The sequence below is a fragment of the Triticum aestivum genome, chromosome 2D (assembly GCF_018294505.1).
Source record: "Triticum aestivum cultivar Chinese Spring chromosome 2D, IWGSC CS RefSeq v2.1, whole genome shotgun sequence".
NCBI lineage: Eukaryota > Viridiplantae > Streptophyta > Magnoliopsida > Poales > Poaceae > Triticum > Triticum aestivum.
The window spans coordinates 506,310,478-506,327,912 of NC_057799.1; the positions used below are offsets into that span (position 1 = coordinate 506,310,478).

Consider the following 17,435-nt stretch of genomic DNA (forward strand, 5'->3'; position numbering starts at 1 on the left):
TAGGTTATAGACACATCTTGCCTTAATATGTGTGATGTTACTCATACTAGTAGTAACTAACTATGTTACCACTTTCATCTCTTTCTTCATTTATTGCATGTCACGTCATCTATTTAACCTAGATATGTGTGATGTTACTACCTACATTACCCCCATTGTGAGTAGTCTAAGCGGGTTGCCCATTGAAGCGGGCAGGCCGACCAGATTTCCTTCCATGTTGGTTTGACTACAGCCAAATCTGGCAAGCAAAACAAGGGTACAAAGAACCCTAGCCTTGGTACAATGCAGCCTAGATAAACATGAGTTAATACATACTAGTACAAATGGTGATGGATGGGTGAGCAGACTGACTATGGTTTCTAGGCAAATGCATCTCCATCAGATTACAGAAATGTTAATTACTCAGAACCCTACATACTAGTACTTGGGTAAAATGGTGATGGATTGGTGAGCTTACTGACGATGGTTTCTAGGCAAATGCATCTCCATCAGATTTGCAGAAATGTAAGCTACTCAGAACCCAGTGCATCTCTTTATCTATGAGAAGAAGGAAAGACACAATACTGATTGAAACTACAACGCTAAAAAGGTGTTCAATTTGGCCTCAGAATTGCAGAATGACAGCATGGACACATAGCGACCAATCAGTCCCGAAAGATGGTATGATTAAAAGTTTTTTCATCACCGGCCAAGCATGAACAATATTAGGTCTCTAAAGTTTAACACAGATCAGGTCTGAACCAGCACAAAACATCTATTTTGTGACCTTATTGCATTTTAAGAATGAGAGCAAAATGATTGTTGGCAAAAGAGATTATCAAGCTCAGCCCAACTGCCCACTTTCCTCAAATTAATATAGCAGGAAAAACTTTCAGCAAGAAATGCACAACAAAAGGCATTTAACCGATACACACTTATCCTGCAAAGGAAACAAAGAATAAAAAAGCATACAAATTCATATGCAGAGCAGATAGAATCAGACGCAATGCACAGAACAATGCTGCAAAAACAAAAATTTAGGTAAGATGCAAGTAAAATGATACAGCCCACTTTCACCATATTGTTAAGCAGATACACACCATACTTCAGAATGATGCATAATTTAGAAGAACAAAGATATAACTGGCAAATTAAGTTAGATCAATGAGCATCACCATAGATAAATATTGGTTACTGATGCTTGCGACTTAAAAGGTGAAGCTCTTTTCTACTGTTAATAGAGACTACAATTATGTATAAATAAAATAACTACATAATCAGTAAACCAAGCATCAGTACACCTAAACTCAATTACAACTACAGAGCTGTCACCTGAGGATTAACCACTAACAACAACCTAGAATGACGAACTTATCAGTAGCTGTGCTACATTGCCAGGAATCAAAACCAGACAAGCCATTGCTTCAGTATTCTCTCACCCCTTTGATACATCCAGACAAGGGAGTAAATATCTGTGTCTGCCATATTGGACGAGGCCGAATTTTTGCGCAGTTCCTCCTCAAATATTATGCAACAAGAACACAAGAAAGATAACAAGTAAACAAATCTGACATGGCACACAAGCAAAAAAAACTAATGGATCAGATTTCTGGCTTGGAACCCTCTGATAAGGATTACATATGCGCATAGTATAATCATAGTCGATCATTTGGGGAAAGGATCCTCATGTCCATTGAACTTCTGATAAATGAAACAAACACAAATCTGAAAGATAAAATAAAGAAATTAACGAAGATGGATCAGACTTCTGGCTTGGAATCCTCTGATAAAGGATTACAGATGCGCATAGTATAATCATAGTCGATCATTTGGGGAAAGGGTCCTCACATCCATTTAAATTTCAGACCAGTTCATCCGATGTAGATAAAACGGCGCACATTGTCTTATTTTTATGTCCACCGTGTATAATTGCAAAAGCGTTACAGTTGTAAGGAACGAGCGAGGAATTGCGGAAACAATTAACGATTATAATTCATTGCTCAGTCATATGATATGTCATCTCATGGACGCCAGAGGCGTCTCTGAAGTCTGACATGCGAAAATTCATAATTCATCATCGCATTGACATGGATCTTAGAAATAAAATAGAAAAAGGAAGAAGAAAAACGAGGGATCAGAAGTCTATTAAGGATGGTAATCAGTCACTGGAAATCAGAAACACGGACCAACTTTTCTTCATCACATGCCAGTTATGCAGAAACGAAAAAAAAATAGAGAGAAATCGCAATGGCAGAGAGATCATCAGAGACTTAAATACTAAGAATCAGATCATGGATCATATTGTTGCAGTATTTGCTCATCCTTTGATACATAGGCCATGGCGACAGTGCAAAAAAACGAGATGCGCAAAGCAGAATCGAAACAGCGGAGAAATTCTACAGAAGCAATCAACCAATCAAGACGTAGACTAGAAAATAGCGAAGAACCAACACCGCGAACCCGATTGGAATTGGGAGACGAGGAGAGATGGCGGCCACTGCAGTCGACGGCCGACGCCGCCAGTTGTGCCTGGCCTGCAACTCTCGCCGGTCTCCTCTTTATAAAGGCGTGCCGCGAGGAAACCCTAAGAGGCCGTGACTGTCCAATATGGGCCGGACCGCTCTATTAGAACAATGGGCCGGCCCAATTTATGGTACGAGGTCAAGAAGTTTCCAGAATTCCCTATGTTTCCAGAATCGATGATGAACTCAAAAAAAACAATCGATGATGAAGGAGTCTGAATTTTAAAAGTTATGAAATTCTGGCCTTTTTACTAGTATATACTAGCACAAATACCCGTGCATTGCAACGGGATAAAATTTTACGGGTTTATCCTTAAAAAAATATGCCTTTATGCTCTATGGATTTAATTTCAAAACCAAAAGAATTTTGACAGAGCAAATGTTTTTTGTGATGGATGAACTTTATTTGAAATTGCAGAATTATGGCACACAGAGTTGCGTGAGAGATGGTAAAACAGAGTGGAGTGCCCCCCCCCCCTCCCAGCTTGCGTGCGGGGGAGAAACAGAGCAAGATGCTCTCTCTTCATCCCTCCCTCTCCCCTCCATATCTCACCAGCGACATCGGTGACATCCAGAGTTGAGGAATATTTTAATTGTCAGCAAATCCTAGTGAGCTCCAATTATCTTCTTCGTTAAAAAAATTAGAATATAGAAAAAAGTAAATAATGAATATAAAAACATATCCATTTTTTTGCAATCGATAGTACACATAGCAACATCCAGCAGCTTCTGGTAGGTGCAACCATTTAACCATTAAAAAAACAAATAGACCAAAAATCCCCGCCTAGAGAGCTCCCTTATCCAATTGCGATCGGTAGCACATAGCAGATCCAGCAGCTGTGCAACCATTAAAAAAAGTGAATAGACCAAAAATCACCGAGAGAGCTCCCTTATCACACATCGCTACTCGTCATCAACCCACCACCGCCAGCAGAGCTTCTCCGCCCCGCCCCCAGTTCCCTCCGTGCTCTCTCCAGCCACACACGCGCCCGTGCTCCATCCACACCCACCACGGCGCCACGTACTCCCCTCTCTATTCCCTCCTCCACTTCACATGCAACCCCCAAGGACCATGGCGCCAGATCGAGCGAGCAAGGATGCGCGCGGTAAGGATCCCCCCTCCCTCCCCTGATTCCCCCCTTGGCGACCTCACACCTCTCTGCGCTGACGATGCACTACGCCTCCTGGAGTGCGCCGGGGCCGGCGAGGGGCGGGGTCGGGCCGGTGTGGGGAAGGGGGGCCACGCCGAGATCCAGCCGGTGTGTCCGTCGAGTGCACGTCGTACGCTCCCGGCTTTGCTCTGCTCCGACGCCCGGCCTTGTGTCATCGCTTTGCTTTGGTCCTTACACCCGCAACGGCCGTTTGCCGTGACTGACTTGGACGCGCCACGCCGATGGCGACGGCCTCGTGGCTCTTGGTGACGCCAAGGCACGCCTGGCCCTCTCCTCCAGCCTTCTCTCGCGCCCGCCAAGCCAGGCCTGGCCCTCTCCTCCAGCCTCCTCTCGCGCCCGAGTGGATCTCCCGAGCCAGCCCCATCCGCCTCCGGCCGCTCAGACCGCCGCCTCCTCTGCTTGGCCACATCAGCCGCCCCTCTGAACTTCCACGTCGGTCTTCGCCTCCTACACGAGCCCTCGTCGTCCGTGCGCTCCGGCCAGTTCCCCGTCGCCCCCGAGACCGCCTCGAGTCTTCCTGCCGAGGCCTCCCCTGCGACCAGCCTTTAGCATGGTCTCCTGCCCGCCTCGGCGCTGACGCCCGCGGCAAGCGGCGGCACGTGCCCGGAGGAGACGCGCGGTGGTGAGCCAGTCCAATAAGAGATAAGGGCCGCGGTCATAATTTATAACAAATGCAGTGGCTTTTACGCAAAAACTAAACGTTTTTCCAGAGTGCCACTTAAATAGGGACTGCGGGTTGATTTCAAAGAAACAGAGGGGCTTTTTCGCAAAAACACCAACGACGGACGACCACAAACCCAATTTTCTTTATTATTTGGTAATAAAGATTAAAGAATAGTGTGGGGAAAAGAGCCCCTCCACGTTGGCAAGATGAAATCCTGGCCTAATACGATGTGGTCTATAGAGTCTAAGAGCAACTCCAACGGGCCACCAAACGGATGGCGCTTTTGTCTGTTTTTTATTCGTTTGGGTCGTCCGCCCGACCGGCGTCCGCCCTGTTTTATATTTGGGTCGGCAGTGCGTCCAACGCGCCGACTCATTTCATGTTCGCACGCAATTTTTTTTAAAAAGCCATGCGGCCATGTCTCATGTCGGCATCATGCCAGCGCCGGCATATAATGTCGGCTTCAAAATAACACCACACAGTTCATGCTGGCGCACTCGCCAGCGGCCGACACACATGCCAGCACACAAAAAAGGGGTGGGACTTGAGTTCGACCACGCCATCGCGGTCCCGTGGTCATGCCAGCACACCTGCCGGCATACAAAAAAAGGATGGCGCTTGCCTCCATAGATCACTCATCGTCAAACTTGAGCATGTCGGCCTGCATCTTATCGAACCACGGCCTCTTCCTTGGCGACACGGTGTTGAGATCCACCTTCATGATCTCCACCCCGGTCATCATGCTCGCGAGAGCCACTTCTTTCGCCTTGGTCTTGGCGTTGGCGACCTCGATCTCTAGAATATTGGCTTGCTTCTTCGCGTCCATCTCAAGCATCTTGGCTTGCTTCTCTGCGTCCATCTCAAGCCTCTTCCTTTGGATCTCCATGAAGACGTTCATTTGCTCTTTTTTGTAACGTCGGCGCTCCTCCTCCCTTGAGTCCTTCTTGCTCATCACGCCCTCCACGCTTGCGATCAAGGCGTTCGACGCCGCATCCCGCTTGTCTTCCTTCTTGGAGTTGGTCTTCCCCCGCGGTCATGCCTTCTCGCCGTTCCCAGCCTCCTCCACGGCTTGCTTCCCCCCACGCGACTTGAGGGTGGCATATTATGCCTTGAACTTCTTCTCGTCTTTGATGACCCTAAAGCAATGGGAGAGGTTGAAACACTTGCGATTGTGTTGGACCTTGAATGCCTCCAAAGCTTGAAATGCCTACAAATGTATTTCATGCAAGCATATTGGCAAATGGTATGCAAATGAACACGCAAGCATAAACTTGATGACACAAAAGAGGGCGGCTTGCTATCATATCATGTCTTGCATGCCGATGCTGCTCACTGGGCGGGCCTTGACGCTCTCAAGAGTGGCACAAAACTTGTTGCACTCTTGTTGGATCACCCTCCATCGCTTCGAAATGGACACCCACCCGCGCGTGCTTACTATTTTATACGGCAGAAACTTCTTGTGCTCATGGAACTCACGGTGGACACGAATCCAAAAAGTTGAATGCTTTTGTTCGGCGTCCGTCTTGGGGTCTTGCCCAATGTCTCTCCAACACTCACAAAGAAGCTTGTCCTCGACTGCCGTGTATGCCTTGATCCCTTGCTCTTGCGCTTCGGCTTCGCCCCGGGGGTTTGGTTGGCGAGCTCGTCCTCGAACAATGGCTCCTCTTCGATGTCGCACTCGTCCTCTTCCTCTTGCCCGTAGTCCTTTGGAAACTCGTGGTCGAGTGGGAAGCCGTCCAGGTCCAGGCCGACCTGATCATACATGAAGGCCGCCTGATCTTGATCAAAGGTGGACGGCGTGAACGCCTCTCGGCCATCCTGGCTTTGTGTCTCGTCGGGATCGTAGCTAGCGGCCGACACACCACCCTCGAAGATGATGTTCTGCATGTAGTCGTCGTCGCCGGAGGTCGACATTCCGTCGAACAAGTTGCGTGCTCCCGGCAGCACGTCGGCTGGCATCTGCCGCGCGCGTTTCCTTGAGCCTCCGGATGGCGAGCCACCAGCCACTGGCGTGGCGTTGAGGTCGATGGGCGCGGGCGTGGAAGGCGCCACCACGCTCACCTCGGGCGAGCACTCCCCGGAGAGGCGGGAGGCATGTGAAGGAAATATGCCCTAGAGGCAATAATAAAGTTATTATTTATTTCCTTACATCATGATAAATGTTTATTATTCATACTAGAATTGTATTAACCGGAAACTTAGTACATGTGTGAATACATAGACAAAACAGAGTGTTCCTAGTATGCCTCTACTTGACTAGCTTGTTTATGAAAGATGGTCATGTTTCCTGACTATAGACATGTGTTGTCATTTGATGAACGGGATCACATCATTAGGAGAATGATGTGATGGACACGACCCATTTGTTAGCTTGGCATAAATGATCGTTTAGTTTTATTGCTACTGCTTTCTTCATGACTTATACATGTTTCTATAACTATGAGATTATGCAACTCCCGGATACCGGAGGAACACTTAGTGTGCTATCAAACGTCACAACGTAACTGGGTGATTATAAAGATGCTCTACAGGTGTCTCCGATGGTGTCTGTTGAGTTGGCATAGATCGAGATTAGGATTTGTCACTCCGAATGTCAGAGAGGTATCTCTGGGCCCTCTCGGTAATGCACATCACTATAAGCCTTGCAAGCAATGTGACTAATGAGTTAGTTGTGGGATGATGCATTAAGGAACAAGTAAAGAGACTTGCCGGTAATGAGATTGAACTAGGTATGATGATACCGACGATCGAATCTCGGGCAAGTAACATACCGATGACAAAGGGAACAACGTATGTTGTTATGCGGTTTGACCGATAAAGATCTTCGTAGAACATGTAGGAGCCAATATGAGCATCCAGGTTACGCTATTGGTTATTGACCGGAGATGTGTCTCGGTCATGTCTACATAGTTCTCGAACCCGTAGGGTCCGCACGGTTAACGTTCGATGACGATTTGTATTATGAGTTTATGTGATTTGATGACCGAAGGTTGTTCGGAGTTCCGGATGAGATCACGGACATGACGAGGAGTCTCGAAATGGTCAAGAGGTAAAGATCGATATATTGGAACGCTATATTCGGACATCGGAAAGGTTCCGAGTGATTCGGGTATTTTTCGGGGTACCGGAGAGTTACGGGAATTCACCGGGGGAAGTAGTGGGCCTTAATGGGCCATACGGGAACGGAGAGAAGGAGCTCAAGGGGTGCCCCCCCATGTCAAGTCCGAATTGGACTAGGGAGGGGGCGCCCCCCCTCTCTTTCCTTCTCCCTCTCCTACTCCTTCCCTCTCCCCCCTCTTGGAAAAGGAAGGGGACTCCAACTAGGATTGGGAATCCTAGTTGGACTCCCTCTATAGGCGTGCCCCTCCTAGGCCGGCCTCCTCCTCCTCCCTCCTTTATATACGTGGCCAAGGGGGCACCCCAAAGCACAACAGACAATCTCTTAGTCGTGTGCGCTGCCCCCTCCACAGTTATACACCTCGGTCATATTGTCGTAGTGCTTAGGTGAAGCCCTGCGCCGGTAACTTTATCATCACCGTCGCCATGCTGTCGTGCTGACGAAACTCTCCCTCGGCCTCAACTGGATCAAGTGTACGAGGGACGTCATCGAGCTGAACGTGTGCTGAACACGGAGGTGCCATACGTTTGGTGCTAGGATCGGTCGGATCGTGAAGACGTACGACTACATCAACATCGTTGATAAAACGCTTCTGCTTTCGGTCTATCAGGGTACATAGACACACTCTCTGTCGGCGTCCTAGGAACGGGGGTCCCCAGACTTGCCTGCCTGCGGTCCGCGGCGTGGCTCCACTAGCGGCCTGGTACGGCCCATCTTCATCAGCAAACACTCAAGACCCTCGCGAGGGGCCGAGCCTCGCGAGGCGGACGACACAAGACCTCCTCAGGGGTAGCCTCACTAGGCTGGCTCGCGAGGAGCCGAGAGATCAAGGCAAGGGGACCTCGTGAGGTTTCCATGACATGAGTCATGACGACCAAGGCCAGGCGGGCGCCAGCGGGCGCAGAGTACCGGTTGCCTCTTTGGTGCTAAAGGGGCAGGTGCAGGCGAGGAGTCTCGAGGCATCAGGCAAAGATTTCCATATCGCTGTAACGAGACCAAGACCAGCAGGACGGCAGGACGGAGGTCATCGCGGAGCCCACGACGGCGTCACCACAAAAGCCTTTGGCAGGCGAAGACCACCTTTTGTCAGGATAGCTTGTACTAGTTGTCCCCCTTCAAATTGGCCGTTGTGGGATCCCTTCTGAAAGGATCGATATAGTTGACTAGAGGGGGGTGAATAGGCAACTAACAATTTTTAGCTTTTCTTTACCAAATTAAAGTTTGCATCAAAGTAGGTTGTCTAGATATGCAACTAGGTGAGCAACCTATATGATGCAAAACCAAGCACACAAGCAAGCAAGGGATTTAACATAAGTAAGCTTGCAAAAGTAAAGGGGCGAGATAACCAAGAGTGGAGCCGGTGAAGACGAGGATGTGTTACCGAAGTTCCTTCATTTTGAACGGAAGTACGTCTCCGTTGGAGCGGTGTGGAGGCACAATGCTCCCCAAGAAGCCACTAGGGCCACCGTATTCTCCTCACGCCCTCATACAATGCGAGATGCCGTGATTCCACTATTGGTGCCCTTGAAGGCGGCGACCGGACCTTTACAAACAAGGTTGGGGCAATCTCCACAACTTAATTGGAGGCTCCCAACGACACCACGAAGCTTCATCACAATGAACTATGGCTCCGCGGTGACCTCAACCGTCTAGGGTGCTCAAGCACCCAAGAGTAACAAGATCCGCTAGGGATTAGTGGGGGAATCAAATTTCTCTTGGTGAAAGTGTAGATCGGGGCCTTCTCAACCAATCCCGAGCAAATCAACAAGTTTGATTGGCTAAGGAGAGAGATCGGGCGAAAATGGAGCTTGGAGCAACAATGGAGCTTTTGGGGGAAGAGGTGGGTCAACTTTGGGAAAGAAGACCCCCTTATATAGTGGGGGGAACAATCCAACCGTTACCCCCCAAAACAGCCCCGCAAAGGGCGGTACTACCGCAGGAGGCAACGGTACTACCGCTATGCACAGCGGTACTACCGCTCCCCCAGGCGGTACTGCCGTGCAGTCTGGAGGGCAGGAGAGAGAGAGAGAGCAGGAGAGGGACCTAGTGCGGTACTGCCGCGGTGGTAGGGCGGTACTACCGCTCTACTGCCGCTGCTTAGTGCCGCACAATCCGACATGAGAAGTGACCCCCTCGAATCGACGCGGTAGGAGCCTGGTACCGCAGCGGTACTACGGCTGAGGACCCACCGGCGGTACTACCGCTGCGGAGCGGTACTGCCGCCTGTGACTCCTAAGCGGTACTACCGCTGGGACCAGACGAAGCACAAAGAAAGGGGAAAGAGCTCTCCATTGAAGCGGAAAGGCACAAAGGGTGTGAAAAGGATGTGTACGTGTTGATTCCACCCTAGCCTTACCAAAGCGGGCCCCCTCTTGATAGTACGGTGACTCCTACGGAACTAGTTCACCAAAATAGAAGCGAAAGAGCTACACCGTCTTGAATAACACTCCGAGGGGAAAGAAATCATCTCGTGCCAAAGGATGAATCTCTGGAATGCTCAAAGCACACGATTAGTCCGCAAACATGTTGTCATCAATCACCAAAACTACATCTAGAGAGATATTGAAGGAAGAGAGATTTCACATATAAATATACTATCTTGGACATCTTCTATGATTGTGAGCCCCATTTATTATTTTCAAACCTGAGCAAATTAGTTGAAATTGGACAAGGAAGACAACATAATGAGTTATGCTTGGGTATATTTGTATAGAAGTTATATTGTTATGGATCCTCTAACATGTGGTGCTTGCTATTTAGAATCCTTTGCTAGCCAAAATATCTGTACTAAGCGGAAATACAGCTTGTGCATCCAAATTCCTTGAACCAAGTTTCTTCCATGAGTGTCCACCATATCTACCTATATGCGGTATTTACCTGCCGTTCCAAGTAAATTTGCATGTGCCAAACTCTAAACCTTCAAATAATAATCTGCTTTGTATGCCCGAATCGCTCATGTAGCGACTAGGGGCTGTCAGTATCTTCCATGCTAGGTGGGTTATTCTCACGATGAGTGGACTCCGCTCATCATTCATGAGAAAATGGCTGGTAACTGGGATGCCCAGTCCTATGATCAAAAGATCAAAAACAAAATCGCAAGTAATTTAAACAAAACTCCCCCAGGATTGTTGATAGTTGGACGGCACCCGTTGTTTCGGACAAGCCGTGGAGTGTGATTGTTGGTGGAGGGGGAGTAAAATCTTTACCTTTATGTTTGGGAACCGCCTATAATGTATCTAGTATGGAAGATATTGGGAACTCTTGGTCGTTATGTTGACAATGAAAGCATACCTCTCAAAATTATTTTCATCTCTGTTTTAGCTTCGAGCTCTGGCACCTCTGCAAATCCCTGCTTCCCTCTACGAAGGGCCTATCTTTTACTTTTATGCAAGAGTCAGTAGTATTCCTTCTCATTCCAACCTACTTTTTAGTTGGCGAGCATCATGTGGTGGAGAAAGATCTAAGCATATATGGCCATTCAAATATATTTGATCATGAATTATTATTGTTGACAATTATCTATATGATAAATAAGTTGGGAGGCGAAACATTAAGCCCCTATCTTTCTCCATGTTCGATGGATGCTATTTGTTCTAAAAATATGCTTTGAGTGGTAGCAATCATGGAAGACTATATGATAGTTGAGTATGTGGGATTTGCTAAATCAAAGCTCTTACATAGACCCTTCCTGAAAATAAGATGAATTGCAATTGTTTGATGACTGAGAACGGTTTGTTAGTTTTCAAGAAAGTATATGATCTATACTTTAACATGTGAACAGTTTGTTACTTGATCATGAGAAGCTTTATGATATGAGCTACTGTTATGATATATAATGATGGTAGAAAAAGTGATTGGAACTATAATTGATCAAACTTATGCACTTTCTAGCATTCACACTTCATAAATTATTTATTTTACCATTTACCTACTCGAGGACGAGCAGGAATTAAGCTTGGGGATGCTGACACGTCTCCAACGTATCTATAATTTATGAAGTATTCATGCTATTATATTATCCTTCTAGGATGTTTTGTATGCATTTATATGATATTTTATATGATTTTTGGGACTAACCTATTAACCTAGAGCCCAGTGCCAGTTTCTGTTTTTTCCTTTTTGGAGTACCGCAGAAAAGGAAAACCAAACGGAGTCCAATTGACCTGAAACTTGACGGAGCTTATTTTTGGACCAGAAGAAGGCCATGGAGTAAAAGAGTTGGGCCAGAAGAGTGCCGGGCTGCCCACGAGGGTGGGAGGCGCGCCCACCCCCCTGGGCGCGCCCCTACCTCGTGGACAGCCCGGAGACCCCCCTGACTTGTTCCCGATGCCAAAACCTCTTATATATACAGAAACCTCCAGAAAATAACCTAGATCGGGAGTTCCGCCGCCGCAAGCGTCTATAGCCACCAAAAACCAATCTAGACCCGTTCCGGCACCCTACCGGAGGGGGATCCCTCACCGGTGGCCATTTTCATCATCCCGGCGCTCTCCATGACGAGGAGGGAGTAGTTCACCCTCGGGGCTGAGGGTATGTACCAGTAGCTATGTGTTTGATCTCTCTCTCACTCGTGTTCTTGATTTGGCACGATTTTGATGTATCGCGAGCTTTGCTATTATAGTTGGATCTTATGATGTTTCTCCCCCTCTACTCTCTTGTAATGGATTGAGTTTTCCCTTTGAAGTGATCTTATCGGATTGACTCTTTAATGATTTGAGAACACTTTATGTATGTCTTGCATGTGCTTATCTGTGGTGACAATGGGATATTCACGTGATCTACTTGATGTATGTTTTGGTGATCAACTTGCGGGTTCTGTAACATTGTGAACTTATGCATAGGGGTTGGCACACGTTTTTGTATTGACTCTCCGGTAGAAACTTTGGGGCACTCTTTGAAGTACTTTGTGTTGGTTTGAATAGATGAATCTGCGATTGTGTGATGCATATCGTATAATCATACCCACGGATACTTGAGGTGACATTGGAGTATCTAGGTGACATTAGGGTTTTGGTTGATATGTGTCTTAAGGTGTTATTCTAGTACGAACTCTTGAATAGATCGATCCGAAAGAATAACTTTGAGGTGGTTTCGTTCCCTGCAATAATCTCTTCGTTTGTTCTCCGCTATTAGTGACTTTGGAGTGACTCTTTATTGCATGTTGAGGGATAGTTATATGATCCAATTATGTTATTATTGTTGAGAGAACTTGCACTAGTGAAAGTATGAACCCTAGGCCTTGTTTCCTAGCATTGCAATACTGTTTGCGCTCACTTTTATCAATAGTTACCTTGCAGTTTTCATATTTTCAGATTACAAAAACCTATATCTACCATCCATATTGCACTTGTATCATCATCTCTTCGCCGAACTAGTGCACCTATACAATTTACCATTGTATTGGGTGTGTTGGGGACACAAGAGACTCTTTGTTATTTGGTTGCAAGGTTGCTTCAGAGAGACCATCTTCATCCTATGCCTCCCACGGATTGATAAACCTTAGGTCATCCACTTGAGGGAAATTTTCTACTGTCCTACAAACCTCTGCACTTGGAGGCCCAACAACGTCTATAATAAGAAGGTTGCGTAGTATACATCAATATCTGACTCATAAAGAGTCCATTTTGGCTCCACAAGTAGTCAAAACGTTTGTGACGACCATATAGTTCAAAGGATTCTTTCATAGGGAACTTTTGGAGAACTTTTCTTAAGAAGTTCGTTCAGAAACTTGTATAGAAACTTTCTTAATGAGCACTCAACAAACGCATTTCGAGAACATACACAAAGTCCCAGCTATGGACTTAGTGCATCATCATAACCGAGGTCTCTTGCATTTCCCTACAAGTAATTGGATCTCATATGGAGATGTTTAGTGAAGTAGAATGGAAAAAATCGAATGCAACTACGCAAGAACTAGTCTGTAACTGTCGTTCGGAATCAGTTTTGCGCAATGTTAACTGAAACATGGATATCTGACTCATACGGAGTCCGTTTTGGCTCCACAAGTAGTCAAAACGTTTGTGACGACCAGATGCTTCAAAGGATTCCTTAATAGGGAACTTTTGGTGAACTTTTCTTAAGGAGTTTGTTCGGAAACTTGTATAGAAACTTTCTAAATGAGCACTCGACAAACGCATTTCGTGAACATACACAAAGTCCCAGCTATGGACCTAGTGCATCATCATAACCGAGGTCTCTTGCATTTCCCTACAAGTAATTGGATCTCATATGGAGATGTTTAGTGAAGTAGAATGGAAAAAATCGAATGCAACTACACAAGAACTAGTCTGTAACTATCGTTCAGAATCAGTTTTGCGCAGTGTTAACTGAAACATGGATATCTGACTCATACGGAGTCCGTTTAGGCTCCGCAAGTAGTCAAAACGTTTGTGACGACCATATGCTTCAAAGAATTCTTTCATAGGGAACTTTTGGAGAACTTTTCTTAAGGAGTTCGTTCAGAAACTTGTATAGAAACTTTCTTAATGAGCACTCGACAAACGCATTTCGAGAACATACACAAAGTCCCAGCTGTGAACCTAATGCATCATCATAACCGAGTGTAACACCCCGGATGTAACTTTCCATATTTGTAACTCCAACTCTTGCCATTTTCGGCTATGTGTTATGATATTCCCTCCGTGGTCGGGTTTTGTTTTTCGTTTTGCATTTTGTTCATGTCATGCATCTCATATCATGTCATCATGTGCATCTCATTTGCATACGTGTTCGTCTCATGCATCCGAGCATTTTTCCCGTTGTCCGTTTTGCAATCCGACACTCCCACATGCACCGGCGCGTCCCTCTTGTTTCTTTTCGTGAGTGGGTGTTAAACGTTCTCGGAATGGACCGAGGTTTGCCAAGTGGCCTTGGTATACCACCGGTAGACCACCTGTCAAGTTTCGTTCCATTTGGAGGTCGTTTGATACTACAACGGTTAACCGGGTAACCGCAAAGTCCTTTTGTGTGTTGCATCAAAACCCACCTCCAAACAGTCCAAAACCCCTCTAAGTCACCTCCATGCTCTCGGTCGTTCGATCACGATCGTGTGGGCGAAAACCGTGCTCCATTTGGAGTCTCCTAGCTCCGTCCACTTATAAAAACACCTCCCCCTCCGAAATCCGGGTCGAAACCCTAACAAAAATCGCCCCCGCCGCCGCCGGACGCTTCAGCCACCGCCGCCGCCCAGGGCCCGCTCGGCCCGCGCGGGCCCCCCCAAGCCCGCGTCCCCGCCGCCAGCTCCCGCGCCTCCCGTCGCCGCGCCGCCGCCACCGCGGGTGCCCGAGCCCGTGAGCGACCCGCGCCGCCGCCGGCGAGCTCGCCGCCCGCGTCCCCGCGGCGCCCCGCCGCCTCGCCGCCTCGCCGCCCATCTCCGCCGGCGCCTCCTCCCCGACCCGCAGCGCCTCTCCCTCCTCTCCACGCCGGCCACCGCCTCTTCTCCGGCGAGGAGCTCCGGCCAGCGCGCCTCGAGCCGGCCCGGAGGTTGACTTTCTTCCCCCCCCCCCCGAAATCCTCCAAGTCCCGAGAATTTTACAATATATGACTCTGTTCATTGCATCATAACTCTCTGTATACTGCTCCGTTTTGTGTACATGATATACCGAAATGTTCGTCTCGAGATGCTCTTCATTTTGTTCCATTATGCCATGTTCATTTGAGTCCATCTTGATGCCCAAATCTCTGATGCAAGAGTGCTATATGCTGTTATCTGCTGTTACTTATCAGAACTTGGTGTTTTGTTATTTTTGTTGCAATTGATGTGTGCATCTTATGGGCATGATCTCTACATGTGTTTTGATCTATGCCATGCCATCTTTACAGAAGTGTATGCCATGTATTTTTGTGATCTATGTGGTGACTAGCATAAGCATGCAAACTAGGCTTCATGATGTTTCTGTTTTCAGGGACTCATAATTTTGCCAAGTCTGTGACTGCTGTTATTTTGTTGCCATGTATCCATGTGCCTACAGAAAGATCCATGCTCCTTTTGGTGATGTTCAGTAAGGATATTTTGTAGATATAGTTGTGCTCTATCCATCCATTCCCATGTTTGCAATTATGGAGTGCCATAGCACGTCTTAATCTTGCTCTACTTTTGCTATAAAATGTTCCTGACAGATTTTTTACGTGTTATTCAATTTTGCTAAGCTTGTTGTAGTTGATCCTTTCATGTAATGTATTTGCTCTTACCATGGTTAGCTTCATAAACATGCCATTTTGCTTTAGTTATGCTTTTTTTGTCATGCATTGCTTTGTGGTGAGTGAATCAAGCTCACCAAGATGCCTTCAAAATACTGTTTCTGCCATGCTCTGTTTTCTGCTAAGTCTGAAACCTGTTAACGAAACTTGCTATGTTTACATGGGTGCCATCATACCTTCTGATCCTTTTTGGCTCATGGTCAGTAAGGGACTTTTGTTCTATGCATTTAGTAGATTCATTCCATGCCTTGTTTTGCTATGTTAAGTTCCTGTAGCATGTTGGTTGCTTGCTCTGAACATCGCTACCTGATGCTGTTTCAGCCATGTCCAGTATTTTCTCCAAGTCTGTTAACCTGATATCTTTTGCACTTTTGCCATGCTTGTTCGAACCTGTTATTTTGTGATCTATCCGTAGCTCAGTGTTCATTTTTTGTCAAGCATCTCCTGTAGATTACTGTCATATGCTTTGTTGCTATGTTGGAATGCCGTAGCATAGTTACTTGTTGCATTCTAAGTGCTATCATGCTGTTAATCGTAGATTCGTGTCATTCTTGTTTTGCTTGCTATTTGCAAACCGTGCATCCGTTTCCGGTGATCTTTATATCGATTTCGACCGAAATCATCTCATCTTTCCAGTGGCATACTTGGTTTGCCAAGTTACTTCTTTGTTCATCCTTTTTCTTCCGGAGCACGCATACGCATCGTATATCATATCTCGCATATCATTCATGTATTGCATCATGTTGCTTGTGCATTTCCCGTGATTGATTGTGGTTCCATTGTTTGTGTTCTTGATGTGGGTAGAGCTGGGAGACGAGTTCGTGAACGAGGAACCTGTTGAGTACGCTTACGAGGATCAAGCTTTCGACAACTCTGAGAACCTTGCAGGCAAGATGACCATACCCTCGAAATCACTTCTATCTTTGCTTTGCTAGTTGTTCGCTCTATTGCCATGCTGCGCTACCTACCACTTGCTATATCATGCCTCCCATATTGCCATGTCAAGCCTCTAACCATCCTTTCCTAGCAAACCGTTGTTTGGCTAAGTTACCGCTTTTGCTCAGCCCTTCTTATAGCGTTGCTAGTTGCAGGTGAAGTTAAAGTTGGTTCCATGTTGGAACATGGATATTTTTGGCATATCACAATATCTCATACTTAATTAATGCATCTATATATTTGGTAAAGGGTGGAAGGCTCGGCCTTATGCCTGGTGTTTTGTTCCACTCTTGCCGCCTTAGTTTCCGTCATACCGGTGTTATGTTCCTTGAGTTTGCGTTCCTTACGCGGTTGGGTGATTTATGGGACCCCCTTGACAGTTCGCCTTGAATAAAACTCCTCCAGCAAGGCCCAACCTTGGTTTTACCATTTGACCACCTACCACCTACACTTCCCTTGGGTTTTCGCGAGCCCGAGGGTCATCTTTATTTTAGACCCCCACGGGCCAGTGCTCCTTCGAGTGTTGGTTCGAATCGAGCTGCCTGCGGGGCCACCTTGGGGAAACTTGAGGGCTGGTTTTACTCGTAGCTAGTCTTATCCGGTGTTGCCCTGAGAACGAGATATGTGCAGCTCCTATCGGGATTTGTCGGCACATCGGGCGGCTTTGCTGGTCTTGTTTTACCATTGTCGAAATGTCTTGTAAACCAGGATTCCGAGACTGATCGGGTCTTTCCGGGAGAAGGTTTATCCTTCGTTGACCGTGAGAGCTTATAATGGGCTAAGTTGGGACACCCCTGCAGGGTATTATCTTTCGAAAGCCGTGCCCGCGGTTATGAGGCAGATGG

General features: G+C 46.8%; 5 non-coding genes and 1 pseudogene across 5 annotated transcripts; all 6 read right to left on the reverse strand.

Moving 5' to 3' along the window:
* Positions 1-599: 599 nt before the first annotated feature.
* Positions 600-691, reverse strand: LOC123056270 (small nucleolar RNA SNORD96 family). The gene has a single exon (XR_006426700.1). It is a non-coding gene; the product is annotated as a small nucleolar RNA SNORD96 family (small nucleolar RNA).
* Positions 692-781: 90 nt separating this feature from the next.
* Positions 782-926, reverse strand: LOC123056383 (small nucleolar RNA snoR135). Its single transcript, XR_006426764.1, has one exon. It is a non-coding gene; the product is annotated as a small nucleolar RNA snoR135 (small nucleolar RNA).
* Positions 927-1,575: 649 nt separating this feature from the next.
* On the reverse strand, positions 1,576-1,673 carry LOC123056286 (small nucleolar RNA Z103). The gene has a single exon (XR_006426715.1). It is a non-coding gene; the product is annotated as a small nucleolar RNA Z103 (small nucleolar RNA).
* Positions 1,674-1,734: 61 nt separating this feature from the next.
* Positions 1,735-1,833, reverse strand: LOC123056285 (small nucleolar RNA Z103). Its single transcript, XR_006426714.1, has one exon. It is a non-coding gene; the product is annotated as a small nucleolar RNA Z103 (small nucleolar RNA).
* A 139-nt stretch (positions 1,834-1,972) lies between these two features.
* LOC123056302 (small nucleolar RNA R64/Z200 family) lies at positions 1,973-2,065 on the reverse strand. Its single transcript, XR_006426727.1, has one exon. It is a non-coding gene; the product is annotated as a small nucleolar RNA R64/Z200 family (small nucleolar RNA).
* A 171-nt stretch (positions 2,066-2,236) lies between these two features.
* LOC123056292 (uncharacterized) lies at positions 2,237-2,310 on the reverse strand (annotated as a pseudogene).
* Positions 2,311-17,435: the final 15,125 nt, after the last annotated feature.